The following is a 20,883-nucleotide window of genomic DNA, read 5'->3' on the forward strand; positions in this document are numbered from 1 at the left end:
GGATTCGAACCCGCGACCCTCAGATTGTGAGTCGAGCGCCTTATCCACCTGGCCATGCCGGGCTCTTGTAAGTCTTAACCCCAGTTTATTCTTTACCTATTTTTTCATTAAGCCACAACCTGACAGTCGGGTTCAGGAACGTAGGTTTTATTCATTGTTAGTCGATTAGGTTTCTTATGGGCAGCTGTATATTCTCGTATTTCTTGTGTCTAATCTACGTATTCACTCCATATAAATCAGTCTTTACTAAGTATAAATCTATGTATTTACTACGCATAAGTTGTTTGTTTAACTACTCAAATACAACCTTAATTTTGTACCTTAGTCTATAAATATTACTTTATCAGTTCTATATATACGGTGAATATAGTAATTAAATGATGCTATGAATTGTAATATTCTAGCTATGACAAGGTAAAACTGCTGTTAATAATAGTCAGTTATCCCTTTCAGTTTATTGTTATATACAAATCCGATGATTAGCCTTATGACCTGAAATGCAGTTGATTGGTTAATTAACATATATAATATATACGCAATCTTCTCTCAGTTATCTATTGAAGTAAATCGCAAACGTCAATGTGTTCCATATTGTTCATGAACCACGAACAGTGCACAAGGAGAACACTTGGATGTTTGGAGCAGCATCAGACAAATAGAAGCTGGTCAATCGCAGAAGGCTGTTTCAAATTAATTACAACTATCTCAAAGTGTCGGTAAGCAGAATGGAGTGACTTCCAAGATCAAATTACAGTTGCTCGGACACCCGGAAAACGCACAGCATTGTCCTTAAAACAAGCATACAGCAAGATACTTGTTTCAAGACTGAATCAGGCACTTGCACTTCCAGCTAGACGCCATGTTAGCATGCAGACGGTTAGCAACAGACTTCACCAGGCCGGTCTGTATGTGAGCTACCCCATGAGGTATATTCCATTCGCGGCAAGGCAAAAAACAGTTCGACTGTAAGGGTTCCAAGAGCACGTTCAGTAGACCAACGACACGGTACCACATTCTAGTAAACCACACCCTACATTCTTTATGTTTATGCATGGTAATTGAATTGTTTCTAATTTAAACTTAATGGATAACAACACCTAACGCCTACGTGATGAAATAGTTGACCTATTTTTGGAAAAAGAAGGGATTACCATATTGAGAGGCCTGCACGATAACTGGATATCAAAGAAAGAGGAATTAGAGTATTGAGAGGCCTCCAAGGTAACTGGAGATCAAAAAGAAGGGATTACCTTATTGAGAGGCCTGCACTATAGCTGGACATCAAACCCATCAATATTCTTGAGAGACGCTTTACGTACCATCAATTGATTCCAAACTCTCTGGAAATAGCTTTTTCAGAGTTGTTCACGATATCTCTGGACATTATCAGTACTCTGGTTTTAAACATGCAGCATCGATGACAAGCTGATTTTGTTGTTCGTGGTCACCATACTCGATATTGAAATTAAATACCAAAAATGTAAAGATCCAAAATCACCTCAACAAAATGTTCATTTATTAGTCGTGAGCTGGATGATCAATCGTTTGCATTATAGGTCGTATAATGGCTGTGTGATTTGCTTGCAAATAAAACTAGAAGATGGTTGTCATTGTTCTGTGAGAGTGGTTTTACCTTGTCGTAGACCAATCATTATAAATTATTCTTTAACTGTTTTGTACGTTGCACAGCTTCTATGTATTACTACGATGTCCACTTTCAGTTCTAGAATATTTCTTCATTACTGGTTACCTAAAGAACTAAGAAGAGTAAAAGATATACTTTAGAGCCAAAGTTGAGATTAAGACTTGGTATAAAAAATGTTCCATAAAACTAAAGTTAACATTTTGGTTGTTTAAATAAATTGAGGACAGTTTTCTCTTTATTTCAAATGTTGCATCTGGAATGATAATATTCACGTTTTATTTTCACATAACCAAAATCTCAATTTTAGATTCTGGACAAAATCATTTTACTTGTCAGCTCTTTATCTAATTTATAACTCAATTTTGGATTTTTAGTCGCGTAATGGTGTTTATTCCTTCTTTTATCCTTAATCTTTCTCTCAAGTCATATTCTTTACTTTGGATCTAAAATACATGTCTTATGTTTTGCTAGTTATTTCTATATATATAGACAAGTCGTGAAATGTGAATTCCAAGCTGCAGGTGTGATGTTCACTCTGTATTAGAACCTTAACTTTTTACATTCAAGATAATCACAAATATGGTTCAAATATAAGTCTTCATTTGCATTAATCTGCTTAATTTTATAATTTAGTTCTAATCTCAGGATTAAGTGGAGTGTATACATAGACATTTTCTACAAAGCTAGTAATTTTTTTTTATATAATCCTGCTCACAACTTCTGAAGAAATATAAATTTTTACTTGCTGTAAGCTCTTCAGCTTTTAGCTCCCGTATGTTTGGAATGTAGGTTGTAACTTACCTTGCTAGTATCTCTATTTCCAATCGCAACTTTGAGTATAACGTAGGTCGTCAATCGTCACACGTTTCTTGTATTTTCTTTTCACTCCTAATGACAACATAAGATTCAATGTAGGTTTTTGCTCTAAAAACAAACTGACAGACAGGCCTTAGTTTTTCTACCCAGTTCTAGTTTCAACTTATTCTAAGTTTCTCAGCAATTCCCGACCAAAAATTTGAGTGAAGTGTGGGTTTTTACTTGATGAAAGTTTATCAACTTTTTCATCCTGTCCTAATCGTGCCTACAGTGTAAAGCATAGCTTTATTCACTGTAAGTTCCTTACCTTTTTTGTTTATTCATTATCACAGTTTTTAGCTTTTGTTTTATCTAATCCTAATCGCAACTGTGGGTGGAACATAAATCTCCCCTTGCTGTTAGTCCCTTAACTTTCCTATCCAGCTCTAATGTAACTTTGAGTATTTATATTTTTCATTCACAACAAGCTTAAAATGTTTTGTATCTATACCCAATAAATATTTTGAGTGAGAGGTGGAGCTTCACTCTATAATTCCTTAGTTTTTTTTATCTATTCACAATAACAGTATTGGATGAAATGTAGATTTTTATTCGTTAAAAGTTTCTTAGATTTTCTTTCTTCTTTCTAGTCCTAAACAAAAGCAACTTTGGGTTGACTATAGGTCTATACTCGCTATGAACAATTCTATCCAGGCCCAGTTAGGTATACATTCGCTATGAACAATTCTATATAGACCCAGCTTAGGTCTACACTCGCTATGAACAATTCTATACAGGCCCAATTAGGTCTACACTCGCTATGAACAATTCTATCCAGGCCCAATTAGGTCTACACTCGCTATGAACAATTCTATCCAGGCCCAGTTAGGTCTACACTCCTTATGAACAATTCTATTCAGGCCCAGTTTCAAATTATGGCGAAATATAGGTCTTTACTCATTATAAAGTTCTAAGCTTTTTTTGGATATTCCAGACAAATCATAATGTATTGTGGAGGGTGGGTTTTTACTCTAATGAATCAATTTAACTTTTTTTATCTTGTCATAATCTTTTTTTTTTTCGTTTTAGAAATTCGACTGCGAACTTCCACTGTACTGGTTACTTATTTGGCTTTTATATACAGTTGCACTATATCATCTTTGGATTGTGAAACGAGTAGGTCTTCTCTCTGTTATATATATATATATATATTGACACATTCATAATATTAGCTATTCACTACCAGACATTTTTTGTGTCTTAAGTGTCCTGTATTTTACAAACAACAAAACTATTATGATCGCCACTGAGTTTAAGTCCTTATTTAAGATTTAAAAGAAATTCATACTTTCTTAACATGAATATGCGAAATATCATGCATATATAAACAAAATGCAAAATGCAAAACGTAGTGTAAACATATTATTTTTATTCTGAAATAAGTTCTTATAAATTGTATGACAGAAAAAGCCCTTAGTTATAGTTCCAGTTGAATTATTCTTACTGGTATCAGTACCATCAGAATTCTTTTTTTTAACCAACACTCTATGAAAAACCTTCTGAGAAACGGTTAAAATCTTTGTAAAAAAATTATCCAAACAAAGGCCGGAGCCCTAACTGGATTTCTTCATTACCATTACCTGTAGCTAGAAGTTCCGTCTCTTGTGATTAAGAATTAATTCTACAATAAAGTCTTGAAGGCTTTGCCCATAGGGCCAAAACTGGCCGTCAAGAGCTATTGTTCTTTAATTTCATCCGTCCGTTTTATTTTTCCAAAGCTCACACACCTGCGATCAAATAGAATTATCCCGGAATAAAAAAAAGCTATCCTCTGAAAGGACAACAAACGTCATTAATTGCTCATCTTGTGGATGTTTCTTTCTCTTTATTTTTGGCCAAAAGCGCCTAAAGCAAAGAGTGACGGCAAAAGTTTCGTGATATATGGATCTTCGTGCATGATTGAACTATAGTGATTCTATACATTTGGACTGAAGTCCACACTCTTGCTAGACCAACCACTGAGACAGGAGGCTAACCTGCGGCTATAGTATCGCTGCTGGTGGCATTAACTATTCTAAGGCTGCTCCTCATTGGTTGCATTTGGTCAGGAAGGAGGGAATCTTCTATAACTCAGCTACGAACACAGCAGGTTGCATAGCAATATACTCGGGTTGTCGCTTTAGGAAAGTTTTCAGATTGATTTTGGTGCTATCATAATAAATTATATCTGCTACAGTTCATCATAATTTTGCTATCGCCACACATATGTTTTGTCTCGAGTATTCAGTAATGATACCCAAGGTGGAGGTGGAGGAGAGTTAAATAAAAGGGGGAAAGAAAAGCCTCAAATAAAAGTAGGAGGTGCGAAGTTAGGCGTGAATCAACATTAGAGATCCAAATCTCGTGAAAGGCATGCTCGGTAGGGTGCGTACCGAAACGTGGTTAGTTATGTACTCGAATAATCAGCCCAGACATTGAAAAATGACTTTCCTTTTTTCAAAAAATGTTGGACAGTCCAAAAGAAATATAAAAAAAAAGAATGAAAAAGCAACAACCTCCCACTGGCAGATACGGGAAACTTTAGGTTATCTCTGGAATCAATACAGTGAACATATAAACTTTGCACTGATTATCTTTCTATGCTCTTTCAGGGTATATAAAGCAGTTCCCTCCTAGCCTTGACTGATGAATTCGCAGAAAATTTGCACGGACGTCTCCTGTCATGGCAAACACTGACACGTCTCCTATCATGGTAAGCCCAGACCTTCTATAAAACCCTGAAGGCTTATATCAAGGCCTAAGCTATTTCGTAACTCAACGGCCTGTTCAAGTAAAAATATCTTGGAAACGAATTCGTGTTTTTAGCCTGTGATCAAAAACGTTATCTTTCGAACACAAGGTGTTGTAAAAAATAGAATAGTAGGAAGGTTTGCCAATAGAATATCTTTTCTTTCTTTCTTTCTTTGTAATTAAGCACAAAGCTACACAATGGGCTATCTGTGCTCTGCCCACCACGGGTATCGAAACCCGGATTCTAGCGTTGAAAGTCCGCAGACATACCGCTGTGCCACTGGAGGGCGTATAGAATATTTAGTCATTTTATTGGAATAAACTCAACTTGAAAGCTACAACATATCAAGCAACAGGTTCATTCACCCATTATCTACCGAAAATTGTTAATTGGAAATGGAAAGGGCAAATAAAATGCATTTTGAATCTGGGTAGCTTAAAGTGAAGAAATCGAGTCTTTTACCTTACTTTCAAAAGTCAAAATTAAATTGGTTTATCCTTTCTGAATCAGTTTCAGATTAAGCAAGTCACAGTTATAAACTCCTGAATAGTAGCTTTAGAATGTTTATTTTCATAAAGATATTTTAAAACTAAACTAATGTTCTTTTTTCAATTTAGAGTTGAACGGTAACGTAACTGTAAAATATTATATAAGCTTTTTGTAGTTTATATTTATATTAATGCTTAAGCTTTCTATATTGATATATGATAAACTTTACATCAATTTTACAGTCTAATTTGTATAACAAGTGTCTTAATTTAAAAACACGTTCTCCAGAAGCTGCTAAGGTAAGTATTTCAATTTAGTTGGAAAGTTTACAAAATAATTTCGAACAAGGCAGTTGTTTACTTGACAAGAACTCAAGCTCTGATAAACTTCCCGCCGAACTTCATGATAAAGATAAGAATGGAATTGTAAACAAATTACAGAAATGCCGTAAAATAGAGTGAAAAGCTCAGGAAATTTTCAAGATTTATTTTGCAAACAATTGCATAAGTTATTTAGATCGAAGACCAGCTCGACAAAATTGCAATAAATATTGACAAAGGAAACACAGTTTACTGTTTTCTTATTAGTTTGTAATTCTATAGAGCAAATATAACTTGAAATGCCATCGAGATTCTATGATCGACATCTGGATGTCCCCTGGATGAAAACCAATGAGCTTACGGACTTAAAGTGCTAAAATCGGGGGTTAGATTCCAGTGGTAGACAGGACTCAGAAATCCTGTTGTGTTTGTTTGTTTGTTTTGAATTTCGCGCAAAGCTACACGAGGGCTATCTGCGCTAGCCGTCCCTAATTTAGCAGTGTAAGACTAGAAGGAAGGCAGCTAGTTAACACCACCCACCGCCAACTCTTGGGCTACTCTTTTACCAACGAATAGTGGGATTGACCGTCACATTATAACGCCCCCACGGCTGAGAGGGCGAGCATGTTTGGTGTAACGGGGATTCGAAACCGCGACCCGCAGACTGCGAGTCAAGCGCCCTAACCACCTGGCCATGCCGGGCCTCCTGTTGTGTATCTTTGTAGTATAAAACAAGCTATCGACAACTATATTAAGTTTATCTAGAGAAAATATCACTTACTAGTATAATTTTATAATACTAACTAAAATTGGTTTAGTTTCTATCGTGATTAATACTTGATAGTTTGTGAATGTAATTAAATGTAGTTATAATTTTTCATAGCCAACGAATGAACAGCTAGCATATTATGTGTATATGAAATTTAAATTTAGTTTGTATTCTATCCATGAATGCACTTCAGAAGGTAGTGGAATATTATGCGGTAATTTTGATTTAATTACTGCAGAAATTTTCTTCTAACTTGGTAGCGGTTTTCCTGACGAAAGCTTTCATTGACAATACTTGAATCTGTTGCGTAGTTGTTGTCAACAATTAGTATCACAACAAACGTCAATTTTAATTTCGATGACGAGGAACCCCACTTTGAGACTAATAATGCTTGGAGACGTCTTCAATGGGTAATGAAGAAAAACCTTAATATAACAACGAATGTACAACGTTTCAACAAGGTTTTGTCATCATCATTCAAGCCGTCTCCAAGCAGATCCTCTCCTTTAACCCCTCCTTCAGAGGGAATAAAGCAATTTATTTTTTAATAGATCAATCATCCAATTGATAATTGATATACATTTTTAGTAACTCCTTATTAAGTTTTTTTCTAAACATATAGATTTTTATCATTGTAAATCTTTCGTGGTTGGCTCTTGTTTTCTGAAAACAGTAGAATTTGAGAGGCTTCGGTTGGGAAATTGTCCAGTGTAAAGAAAAGTTGAGTTCTGTTGTTTTATTTTTTAGACATCCTCTAAAATTGTAGCCTTTCTCTGTAAATAGTCTTTGAGTTTTAAGTTTTCTTCGAAATTTTATTAGGGTTTATTTTGAATTTTATAACTTACTTTCGTATATAATGTTACATGTTTTTCAGTAGGAAGTATTTGAGTTGTGTTAGCTTTTTTCTTTGAGTAACTTTTTTAAGCTTTCATTTGTAATAGACTGCAGTTTGTAGGTTTAATTTCTGTATGACTACAATATTTAGTTTTTCAAATACTTCTTAAGCTTACTTGGTTTTCTTTTGTATACGAATTTGGTAATGTTTGATCCTAGGTTTTGAATATAGAAGTTTCAAGAAATTTGTATTGTTATTTGGCCAGAAGAAAGTTTAACGCAAAGTGATGGGCGTGGGTTTAATGTTTGAAATTTTCTCCAAAGTTAGGAAAAACAATTGAGATCATCTATAAAAAACAAGTTGGGCCATCGTTAGGGGTTAGACACTCGAAGAAGTGGCAATATATTACATTATGTGTTTGTTAGTTAGTTAACAAGTCATTAGTACACCATTTATTCAGTTTATCTGTTACTGTTAGTCAGTTCAAGACGTTGATTATTTAGTCTGTGTTTCAAAGAAATATAGAGACACTAAATTAGCAAGTAAGTGGAATTTCTGTTTAGATATGGAATTATTTGTGAATTAGTCCTATCGGTGAACGTTGATTACGCTAACTGTGGAACTTTAGGAAGTAAACACTAAAATACTAACACAACGATCACCTAAAAGCAGAACTTGACATTATAGCTGTTTATATAGAGAATAACTCAAAAGAAGAGGAAATTTAAGGTCCATAACCAAATTGCCGTTGCAACTGTACAGATTACCCAATGTACTAGCATAGAGATGATATGAGAAAACACAGAACCAAGTTATCATTGCATACACCGAAAGAAAATCCACAAACTGGGATTATAATGACATTGTGAGTGTAGACGTTCAAATACACTAACGTGGAAAATGTATGGAAAATCCAGAACCAAGTCCAAATTGTATATACTGAAAGGAAATGCAGTAGATCGGGATTGAAATGGTATCTTAAATATAATCATTCAAGTGTACTAACATTAAGAAGACATCGACGTCTACGTTTTCACCCAAAAGTTCTTAGTACTGAAAGTTGTTATTTAATTTCGCGGAAAGCAACTCAAGAGATAGTCATCTCTAATTTTGTAGTGATAGACTAGAGAAAGACAGATAGTCAACACCACCCACCACCAACTCTTGGGCTACTCTTTGCCAACGAATAGTGGGATTGGCCGTTACGCTCCCACGGTTGAAAGGGCGAACATATTCGGTAAAGGATTTCTATCCCACGGCCGCAGCTTGCGGCTCTAGCACCTTAATATTACACCATGGCGAACCAACACTAAGAACATTAACTTCGCGTTATGGCTGTAAACATTCAAACAGGTTGATATGGGGAAGACTTAAAAATCCAGAGACAAACAAAGCTAATAGCCCGGAAGTGGAATCCAAGGTCTAATTATGAGCACTAAAATGCACCAAATAAGAATCAAAGAATCACAGATAGAACATTTGTATAATTCTCCGGATAGTGTGCATTTGTTTATGAGTTCTATCCATTTCTGTAACATCCACCAGGATATGCACTATTGCAAATACATGGTTTATATATATATTGGCCAGCTGTATGAATCTTAATGCAGACGACTCGTCTTTCCAATTTTCCTTATCGTTAGTTTTATTAAATCGTATTAGTTGTAATATCTAAAATCATTTTTAACAATTTTCGCGTTAATGTTTAAGTTAAGAAAAATGATTTGCAATGTTGGTTTATCTTGTGGATCAAGAAAAAAATTACCCCCTCCCCAGTCCCTCAGAGATAAGTATGAAGGCTTATAACTCTAAAAACCAGGTTTCGATACCCGTGATGGGTACAGCACATTGTGTAGCTTTGTGCTTAACAAAAAAGAAACAATTTAAATCTCCTAAACTGGATCAACTCAATGAGATCTTACCAGATTTACGACTGAAAATATTGTTAACAATAAGATACCCAGCTGATGATTCAATGATTACAGTTTTGTTTTCTGGTATCCTGATTTATACGATTACGTGTTCCTAGTCAGATAGTTATACAAGAATGTCTCTTATTAATGTACAAGTTATTTTAAAATGGTTTTAGTTCTGACTTTTATAGTTTAGCTTAGTTTGATCAGAGGTCCAAAATAAAAAAACTGGCATAAAGATGTTTATAATTATGACGAACGTAACGCCAGGAAACATATGTCCGAGTGTTATGGCAAACTGACCAGTATGACTACGAAAATACCGTTATGTTAATCACTCTGTCAGAAGATAACGTTCCAGGAACGAAACTGGTATTATAATTTGGTAAAAAAAATCATTAAACTGTACACCTATCACGGTGGTTATAATGTACAGAACTAATAGGAAGGACGGTTTCATTAAAGTGTCAGTTTACTTTTATACACTTTTATTGTAGCAGTGACTTGACTTATAACCAATGTTTGTTTACTATAGAATTTTCGCGCAAAGCTGCACAAAGGACAAATTGCCACTAGTCGTCCTTAATTTTGAACTTATAGAATAGAGGTAAGGACACTAGTCAAAAACACCCACGCCAACTCTTGAATAGTGGAATTGGACCGTCATTCTTATAGTCTCTCAAAGTGCGAGGCGAAATTCTGAGGCAACTAGCCCCGAACCGTGAACCCTCGATTTCATATTTCGAGCACACTAACTAGTAAGTCTCTCATAACCATAAATACAGGTTAATAATGTTTTCAAAGTTAGTTTAAAGTTCTTGTTTTCTTCCCGTTTTTGTAGTTATAACTAATATTGAATCTTTTATAATTTCAATTGTATTTAATTTTGGAATATAATTTTCAAATAAGCAGTAGCTGTAACTTATTAGACCTGATGTTTTTATTATAATGTTAGGGTAAAGCAGAATTAAAACATTACAAGAAAGCACACTTAGAACATTGAACAAAGCATACTTAGAACACTACAAAATAACACACATAGAACACAACCACATATGTCGTAAGAGAAATGTTTTATGACCATCTTAATTCAAATCCCAAATATTAGGAAAATATCGTTAACAAAATAAACTTTATATCACTGTTTCCATACATATGTAATCTAGCTATTTCTGGAGTTTGTGATAAAACAATATGGCCGCTCTCGCAAGGATTTGTGGGTAAATAACTTCATATGTATTTATAGCTATATAGTTAATCACTGACAAGCGCTATTGCAGCTGTCAACACAGAAAACTATTAGCACTGAGAGGAAATCTAGAGACTAGAGCTAAGCTGACAATTTGATTATGAACTCTCAAAAGCACCGACAACACGGAGAGGATACCAAGTGACTGAATTAAAATCTAATGTCCAGAATCAATTTAACACTCTAACTGTAGACACTCAAATCTAAGTTGATACTGTGGCCGTAAACACAGAGAGAGGATATCTAAAGTACATAATCAAGATGACACACTCAAAGATACTAACTCTAAGGCTAGTACAACTAAGGTTGAAGATTTATGGTTTGAGTCGGAATCTTGTTTGTGTTGTGACTGTAAAAAAAAAGTAATTTTTACCACTGGACTTTATGAATGTGGTCATATAACGGTATTAACACTGAGTAAGGAATGAAGTACGGAGTAGTCTTGTCAATGTGGTTCCGCATATACAAAGTCCTAATATAGGTAGGAACTGAGTGTAGGTCAACAGCTAAGAATTAAATAGACTTGGTGGCTGTAGTCATACAACGGTGTTAACACGGATTGGAAATACAGTTTTTTGTTTCGGGTAATCGCTCGAAGCTAGACAATAGCTATGTGCTCTGGCCATTCATATTCTTGAACTTATAGAGTAGAGGGACGGCATTTAGCCAACACCACCCACTACCAACACTTGGACTTCCGTAATCGAATAGCAGGATTTGACCTTCACTCTTATAACACAATCGTAGCGCCAAAGTGTAGATCGTGCTTTTGCGGTAATGGGACGCGAACAATGGACTTTCGGATTCACAGTCAGGCACGCTGTGTCCATAACAATACAGAATCGTCTTGCCAGTGTGATTATAGACCTAATACAGATAGGAACAGAATCGTCTTGCCAGTGTGATTATCGACCTAATACAGGTAGGAACTGAATCGTCTTGCCAGTGTGATTATAGACCTAATACAGGTAGGAACAGAATCGTCTTGCCAGTGTGGTTATAGACCTAATACAGGTAGGAACTGAATTTATGCTAAAAGATTAGAAGTAAGTAGATTTTGTGGTTGTAAAAGTACAAATCTACAGCCTGTAACACGGTGATATTATTTTAACCAATAGGACTTCTAGATCCGACATGGTGTTTTATTGCGCCTCAGTAAGATATAAGACCAGTGTATACGTATTTCTTGGATGTTTATTTGAAACAAAATAATATATTATGTTCTTATTTTTATTCTATAAATATACGTATATTGATGTACTTGTTTGTTTTCACTCAGATTATTTAAGAACTAAATTCTTAATATGTTTTCTATTTGTTTATGTTTTTATTACTCACGTAAAGGTTTATTCTGAGTATGTTTAGTTCAGCTTGAACCAATCACGAAACACTATGACAATGACTAAATATTCAACTTGGTTCTCGACAAATGATCTGTTACTATCAGTAACACGCTACAGAACTAATCACAACAAGTCAGAGGGAAGGGGTAATACGATAGCGTGCTTCTAAATGCTATTGTTAGACAAACAACACACGGTAACTAAAGTGAGAAGGCTGTCCCTTTGACTGGCACAGCTTGACCACTCATCAAGAAGGCCAATTTTTCTGTAGTTCCACCGGGCGCAGTCCTCACTCTAGTCGAGATGAGGGTCTTAGATAACGCTAGCTTAATCGGCCAAGCAGATCAGATAATGTGTGACTGTGATACTGGTATTTGACACCGTTCTTTATTCAGCCCTGGGAGAGCGAAGCTAGTAGGGAAAAATGTGACCTTCACCGCTCCTTGTCAGTTGGCCTGCTTGTCATTTCTTGTGTCTTCGCGCAAAATAGGCCCGTATGTTGTTTTACGGACGTGTACGTACATTGAAGTGTCTTGTTACTGTTCCTGACATCGATTACGCCGTAAATTTTTACCTTACCGCAGTCTATAATGAATTAAGCTTGCAGTTGATCGGATAGTAAAACCATTTGTTCGAGTTACAAAGAAATGTGAAGATAAACACCTGCATTAAGCCTAAGGGTGCTATTTAGTAGACTTATATGTGTTCAAAAATTGTTGTGCTGAATACCGTTGCGGATCTCCATGCTGAGATGGTTTTATTGATAAGGTCCTTCTCCCCCTAGCGTGTAAAGACAGGATTAGCATTTATAGTTATTATGTATGTTTCTGCGTTACTGGGGTCATGCAAATAAACCAAATGCTACACATCTACGAGTTTTCACGATTATCATAAAACAACCTTCGTTCACATTTCTAATTTACTCCATTGCCCTGTACCGTGAACTTTGAGCTGAGAAAACCGTTTTGTGGTACTCAGGGAATTAGATATGCAACTTATTCTTTATATTTAAAAATATAAAATATTTACATAAAATTATAAAGTGTTCCCAAAATATTTTTAAAACTCCTGGCTTTTTAAACACTTCAAAGTGTTTTTCTTCTTCTTAATTTCAGAAAGTGATCATTGAGATGATTAAATCAAGTAAACTGTCTATTGCTACTATATCTTTCTTCTGACATTATTTATTCTCTAGAAACAATTTTAAACAGCCCAAAGTGCCAATATTGCGTCGAATTTTTATTTAATTGAAAATCATTAACATATTTCAATAATGTGCACACATCTATGTGAATATATATATGAAGTTGTTTTTTCTTAGTGCAACGCTATACAATGTGCAGTCTGTGCTCTCTCACCGCGAGGAATCGAATGCCGGATTTTAGCGTTGTAAATCGGTAAGTTTACCGCTGACTCACTGGGAGACACATCCATGAAGTAACCGCTTTGTACTTATCAATTTATCAACGCCAGGTGGCGTCTGTGTAGCTGAAATGTGAAATTGTTGAACACAGATTCTAATTATATATGATTTTACTTTAATGCCATTTGAAATAAGTATCACTCTACACTACTAAAATACGAAATAAATCAATGTCATTTTCTATTGTAAAGAATGTACTTATGTACTTAATGGATTGTTACGGAGAAATACAGATAAATATTGATATAATTACACAACAGATTTTACGTCACAGTTGGTTCTGCTCCTCAGTTTCCAATGGTTATTTTTACCACGGTTAAGTGTATCTGGAAAACTATCACACAGAGGGTTAGCCGCATCTTATAAAAACGATTAAGCATATGCTAATGAAATGACTTACTGCCTCTGATACCAGCGTTAAAGACAACACGTTTAGCCCTAGATATTTGTTTCATAACTAATTTTCGACCATTAGATGATACAATTCCACCACGGTTAAACTTATAGCAAAGCATACAACATTTCAAAGATAAGAGTCTTCAATATTCTCCTAAAGCAAATGAAGAACAATGCTCTCGCCCTCAAAGTGAAGGCTTTGGTTAGGAAAGAGAATCCTCCGACTCAAAATGACATAACAAATTGAACTTATAATGAGAAAATGGCTAACGAAACTGGAAACTCAGCAATCCCATACGAATACAGTCTCACAATTCAGTTCTAATGGACATTTGTGTATTAAGCATGGCCTTGAAAGTTGACGTCCAAATAAATAAAGAGAAAAAACTTTGGCAATTCTGTTAAGATATGTGGTGTAAGAATGATCTCGGCGTCCTTCAAAAGCTTTTAACAACAGAAATAATGGTGTAAGAAAATAGTGCGTAATCATCACTGTCAGATTAAATGCAATCAACGACTACAAAATAGTATTAAGACTAACATTAGACTTAACACCTCATCTTGTAAAGAATTATAATCACTTTTGAGATGCAATAAATGTGAGGGATTATATGGGAAATGTATTGAAGACATTTAGAAGACATTTAGTGATATTATAGTGGTTGTGGATATCGTGATAATTAATTGTTGTCATGTATTTACCAATTAAGGCATAGGGTGTATAAATGATATTCGAGAGGGAAAATACATAATGCCACTTGAGTCAGTGTTTCTTTGTTACAAAGTTAGTTTTGTAAGATTTCGCAGAATCTGTCTGTATGACTGTATAGCTGGTCTGGGTTTTTCCTTTTTGAAAAATAGCAGACTTCTCCAAATAATATTAACTAACTAACATAACCACTCAACGAACGGGGATGATATAGTGGCCCCCAGAAAGAGATGTAGGAGAGCCAGATCAGAAAGCCGACCCCTTATGTCAATCTCCTCAGAACACTAAGGCTATATGACATATTTGATGACAATCGGTCCAGCGATTCTCTAGGTATAAGCGAACGCAACGCAAGGGAAAGATTCCCGAGTTGTAATATGGAGGGAGGGGTCAGATGAGAACCCGAACATTTTTGTCACTCCCTTGAGAGTCTTAAGAGTATATGTCTGATTTGGTAACAATTGGTCCAGCGGTTCGCCATTTCTAAGCAGACACAATAAACACTCTTATGTCAAATAATAGTTTAGAATTTAGACAAAGAGCGATTGTAGACAAACAGTACCAGCAGTAAAAGTTAGCTCACAACAAAATTGCACAGTTAGTTGTGAAAGAACAGAAAAAAAGGCGAACTCAGTAGCTTGAAAATACTTAAGTTGAAATGTTTTTAGTTTTGGGAGGTTAAAAAATAATTTTTAATTTGCAGAAACATTTTGTTTTAGAATCATTATACTCCCTTTTCATGGTTTATTTAGAAATCACGATACATATTCTTTAATATATATAAGAATAAACATAAGTTATTAATAGAATATCTCTAAGAAACATTTAATTATTCAAGCAAATGACAAACACGTCTTATAAAAATGTATAATCATTCAATTTAAACAAAGGCGTGGTTTAAAGAAGAGTAATAAACAACTTAGCAATAAAAATAAGTTTTAATGCTTAATTAAGGATAGGAATGGCTCATCATCTGGCCGTGCTGGATTACAGTTGAACATTGGAATCTAGAGACACTGTGTGGTGATTGAAAGTCTTAGAAGGCATTGCAGCTTTTAATCAGGGTTTGGTGACTGTAAGTCTAGGAAGGTGTGTAATATGTAATGCAGCTTTTAAACAGTGTCTATTTGTTGCAAATTTAGTCAGACTTTGGTGGCTGTAAGTCTAGGAAGGTGTTATACGCAGTACAGCTTTTAGTCAGACTTTGGTGGCTGTAAGTCTAGGAAGGTGTCACATGTGATACAGCTTTTAATCAAGGTTTGGTGTCTTGAGTCTAGGAAGGTGACATATGTGGTACAGCTTTAAATCATGGTTTGGTGGTTGCAAGTTTAGAAAGTTGTCACATGTGGTACAACTTTTAATCAGGGTTTGGTGGTTGCAAGTTTAGGAAGTTGTCACATGTGGTACAACTTTTAATCAGGGTTTTGTGGTTGCAAGTTTAGGAAGTTGTCACATGTGGTACAACTTTTAATCAGGGTTTGGTGGTTGCAAGTTTAGGAAGTTGTCACATGTGGTACAACTTTTAATCAGGGTTTGGTGGTTGCAAGTTTAGGAAGTTGTCATATCTGATAGAACTTTTAGACATCGGTCGGTAAAGAAATTTTAGGAAGGTGTCATAAGCGGTATAGCATTTATACAAGTTTTTATGCTTCACATAGTGACATGCTTAAGATTTTACATCTTTTGGTGTTGAATATTAACAGTGTTTTTGTGTTAAAAATAATAATTCATTTACATGTTTTTACTATCAAGTACTTATTAAGCTTCCAATATAAATAACTATGGCTATATATAATAAACCCTACTGTGTCAAAAGCGTCTATAAATACTCATCAACTATTCTTACTTAGAGAGGTATATAAACACACTTTTATATTTTAATGGTTTTTTTGTTTACTAAAGAATCTTATTAATGCAAGTCATCAGCGAAAAGCAGAATTAAAAATACGTTTATTTCTCTGCTGCTGGATTAATGCTTCATTTTGTTTTACGAAAACCAAATAAGTAAATATTTTATTCATAGAAAGACGCGTACTACTCGTACCATTAGAACAATTAAACACGAACGTGTGAGGCATGTTTAAACAGGGTTGCCACATGACTAATGGTGTACGCGTATGCTTTTGAATTAATATCGCGAAGTTATATAGCCAATGAAAGAGATAATGCCAAAAGGTCCCTTTCTGTATGATAGAGCACATGCGATTGTAAATTTTGTGGACCATGTATGGCAAGATGGTAAACACTCGCATTTTATCACTATCATATGTAAACACAGATGAGAGAGTAATAAAACTCCATAGAACATAACTAACATTGCAAGCTAATGTGGAAAATAGAGGTGAAAACAGTTCCCTGTCAGTGAGTGGTGAGAACATCCGGGAACATATTAAGAGCTAAAGTGTAAACGTTGATTAGACAAGGGTGATTATATTAGATACTTATTTCTCTGTTGTCAATGGGAAAAATATAACACTACTAGTATGTTTTTATTGTGGAGTTTACGAACAATTTGACCAAAGCAACCGTGTATAGAATAATCCATAGAATTCATGAAAATTTACAAAAGCCAGATTATTATTATTATGGTGTGGCGCGAACTATTTTAAAATGGAAGATTGAAGCTCAGTTCATGCAGTGCAAGCCTATTCACCCTCACTATACTTAATATTACTTTTAAAATTCATGAATATTTGCTCAAAGCTGAAAAGGTTGGTTGAGCAGAATGTCTGATAACAAGTGTAGTGAAAATCTTTACTTTAAAATAAACTGAATGTTCCTATTTAACACGTCACCGAACATGCTCGCCCTCTCAGCCGTAGGGCATTATAACGTGACGGTAAATCCCACTATTCGTTGGTAAAAAAGTAGCGCACGAGTTGGCGGAGGGGGGGGGGTGTTGACTAGCTGCCTTCCCTCTAGTCTATCATTGCTAAATTAGGGACGGCTAGCGCAGATTGCCCTCGTGTAGCTTTACGTGAAATTCAAAATAAACCAAACCTATTTAACATACGAGGAAGGGCGTTAACTCTCTTATAAGGAGAGACCACCATTATACGAATATGTACACACCTTTGTCAACATTACCACGTATTATATTTCTAAAATGGTAATAGGAAATTATAAAGAAAACAAAACGAGAACAAAAGTCTATGCAAGTAGTTAAGGAAATGTAAGATAAAATTAAATAGATCAAAAATTTTGATTTGATGAAGAACTAGAGTATAAAAAAGGTTTCATATGTACTCTTAAGATATAATTATTAAACACCAACGGTGTAAAATGTCATAGGATATAAACAACAACTTACAATAGCCTGTTTACGTGCAACGAAATCAAACGATTTTAATCTGCATCTGATACTGCATACTGATATGTTTAAAATTTACGCATAGTGTAATTAAAACACATATAAAAGTGACTATGTATTTGCAATTATATCAGATTGAATTAATAGCAGCAACACAATTATGTAGACTTCAACCTTAACAACGGAATGTTTGAATTGACGCGTAAAAAAACCCATTAGGAGTTCAAAAGCCGTTTATTTTATTTTCACATATTGGGATAATAAATTTGTAATAAATTTGAATTTAGCAGTAAGTTTTTACTTGATATTTACTTAGATGTCTTTCGTATATGTAGCAGAACCACACCAGATGTCGCGAGTTGTGACATCACGTGATCCTGTGGATGAAAAATGGATGTGTGAGTAACGGTGGCGTCACTTATTTGGCGCCCGCACACTTCTATGACGAACTTTCAATCAACGTCTGCTCGCGTGAAGTCGATCTCCTTGACATCCAGGTTTCATGGCATCGTTTTACTCCACTCCGGGACACATAACCTGTTTGCATGTTACTCTTACTTTTATTGACACCGTCTAAACTATTGATGTATCTTAGCCAGAAACTGCTCAAACTAACATACAGCTGAATATAAGCGCGAGATAAGAATAGGTAATTCTTATAAACTGAGAAAACTTAAAAGTGAAAAAATAATCGGAAAAGATGTACATCAGTATTTATGTCTTCAAAAACTAAACGTAAGTGTTGCGCAGCTCCCGTAGGTTAAATAGTTAACCCTATTTATGTGTGTTTATGTATGCTTATGTGTGTGCATCATACTAACTGAATACATCGTCATCATAACTGGCACACTAAAATATGAAGTAAAAATTTCGGCAGGTTTGCGACACGTTGTTTGTCTTGCAAGATTATGGTAATTATTAACAATATCTTAATGTACTGTGCATTCGTCATCCGAGTATTTGATACTTGTTTAAGGTGTATATTACTTGTAAACTTAAACTTGAAGTACGGTAGCACATTGTTTGGGAAATAATAAACACAATGGTAGCTTAAAGATACGAGTACAAAAAAAGTGTTTATTTAAGAAATTTGAGTGAGGGATTAGTTAAAAGTCTCTGTGAAGTGTTTACTTGAGATTAGTTAATGTCCTTATGATTAGCAATTGTCAGTTGTTTGCATGAAACTTTTCATTATGACTTAAGTACTTGTATAACACTTCTGATTAGAACGACTTAAGATTTGAGCGAAACTCGTTATTAGAACTTGTTTAATGTCTGCACGAAAGGACTATGGCTTATAAAAGGGTTCTACAACACTTCTGGTTAGGCCTACTTAAAGTTTGCACCAAAGAATTATGACTTATTAAGTGCTTGTACAACACTTCTGATTAGGACTGCTTGAGGTTTTTGAATGAAACGCTTTATTGGGACTGATTTTAATGTGTGCACGAAAATGGCTTATTGAGTATCTGTAGGAAAGGCTTGATTTATTTCCAAGCTAAATGAACATTTGAATTCTATCAGTTAAGATCTATATATTAATTTTGCTCTCATTTAACGTTATAAATAAGTTGTCCTGTCATTTTTCTTTTTAATATTAAAATATTCTAAAAAGGGTTGTAATAATAGAAAAATTTGACCATGTAAAGTGTACTTTTCTGTTCATATACACATAAATAGGAATATTAAATGGAATAATAAATGACAGATATATCGTTGTAATTCCAATATTTTTTCCGAACAGTGTTTAAAGCAGGTTTGTTCTTGTAAATCCCATTTTGTCGTTATTGACGAACTTTATTAAAACAGAAGAAACTCATTCGAAGATCATCAGTTGCTCCTTTTATCCCTTAGACTTGTTGATTATGTTATAGAAATTTCTCACGCACTAGAAAAATAATCCGCAAAAGTCGTATATATATATATATGTATATATCACGAAATCGGTTCGTTTATTTGATGGATTTTTGACTATATATATATATTCAAGATCATGTTAAAGCTTGAAATGATTAATATGAACTTAGTGATTCCAAAGAACGAGCAATAGGCCTAATATATTTAAATAATCGTATCTTATTCATACATTAAAAAAATATAATACAGTAACATATTTGAGGGTAACAAATCACTGGAACATTTTTTGGAAATAATAAAATAAATATATGTATAAAAGATAGGCTTATAGACATGTTTTTATCAAACAAAAATTGTAGAATAAAAAACTACGCAAATATCGTCGACTAAAGCTTTACGGAGAGCAGTCATTGAAACCGTTGAAAATAAAAAAATTTGATCTCTTGTTTCTAAAAATGCTCCCCAGTGGCAAAGCGGTAAGTCTGAAGACTTGTAATGCTAAAAACCGGGTTTCGATACCCGTAGTGAGCAGAGCACAAATAGTCCATTGTGTAGGTTTGTGTTTAATTACAAACAAACAAACAAAGTTTTTACAAACATATTATTAGGTAACTATTTTTACATTACTATTATCTATCACATTTGTTTCTCAATGGCAGTAAGAAAAATCCGTCTCAATCTGAATTGTGATGAAATAATAACGAAACCCTCCAGAGGGAGCTGGGTTCAGGCTGTGATAGAAGTGTAGTACCGAAGTTGAGTTGTGGTGATCATGTTTTGTATGTGTTAGAGGTGCTGTACTAAAGTTAGGTTGTGTTTCGTAATATATCACTGGATATAATGACACATGTTGATTTAAGGCACTCCAGTTTGTATGAACACATGAGTTGAAATTAAATGTGTAGCTCCTTGGGTAAACACTAAAATGTGTATTACTGTCACATAGTCACGTGAGCCAATACTCGCTGCGCGTGTCTACGTCGACCCAGTACAGCGTTTGTTGTTGGCATGGCTTTTCGCATATAAGAACTTCAATGGA

General features: G+C 34.7%; 1 long non-coding RNA gene across 1 annotated transcript in view; it reads left to right on the forward strand.

Annotated features, from left to right (window-relative positions):
* LOC111087047 overlaps window positions 1–18,674 on the forward strand; it is a 48,467-nt gene extending 29,793 nt beyond the window's left edge. The window contains exons 2-4 of the long non-coding RNA XR_002611769.1: window positions 3,530–3,616; window positions 5,092–5,192; window positions 18,323–18,674. This is a non-coding gene — a long non-coding RNA (uncharacterized LOC111087047). The remainder of the gene's footprint in view (window positions 1–3,529; window positions 3,617–5,091; window positions 5,193–18,322) is intronic.
* Window positions 18,675–20,883: the final 2,209 nt, after the last annotated feature.

This window comes from Limulus polyphemus, unplaced genomic scaffold (genome assembly GCF_000517525.1).
Source record: "Limulus polyphemus unplaced genomic scaffold, Limulus_polyphemus-2.1.2 Scaffold1677, whole genome shotgun sequence".
NCBI classification, from domain to species: domain Eukaryota; kingdom Metazoa; phylum Arthropoda; class Merostomata; order Xiphosura; family Limulidae; genus Limulus; species Limulus polyphemus.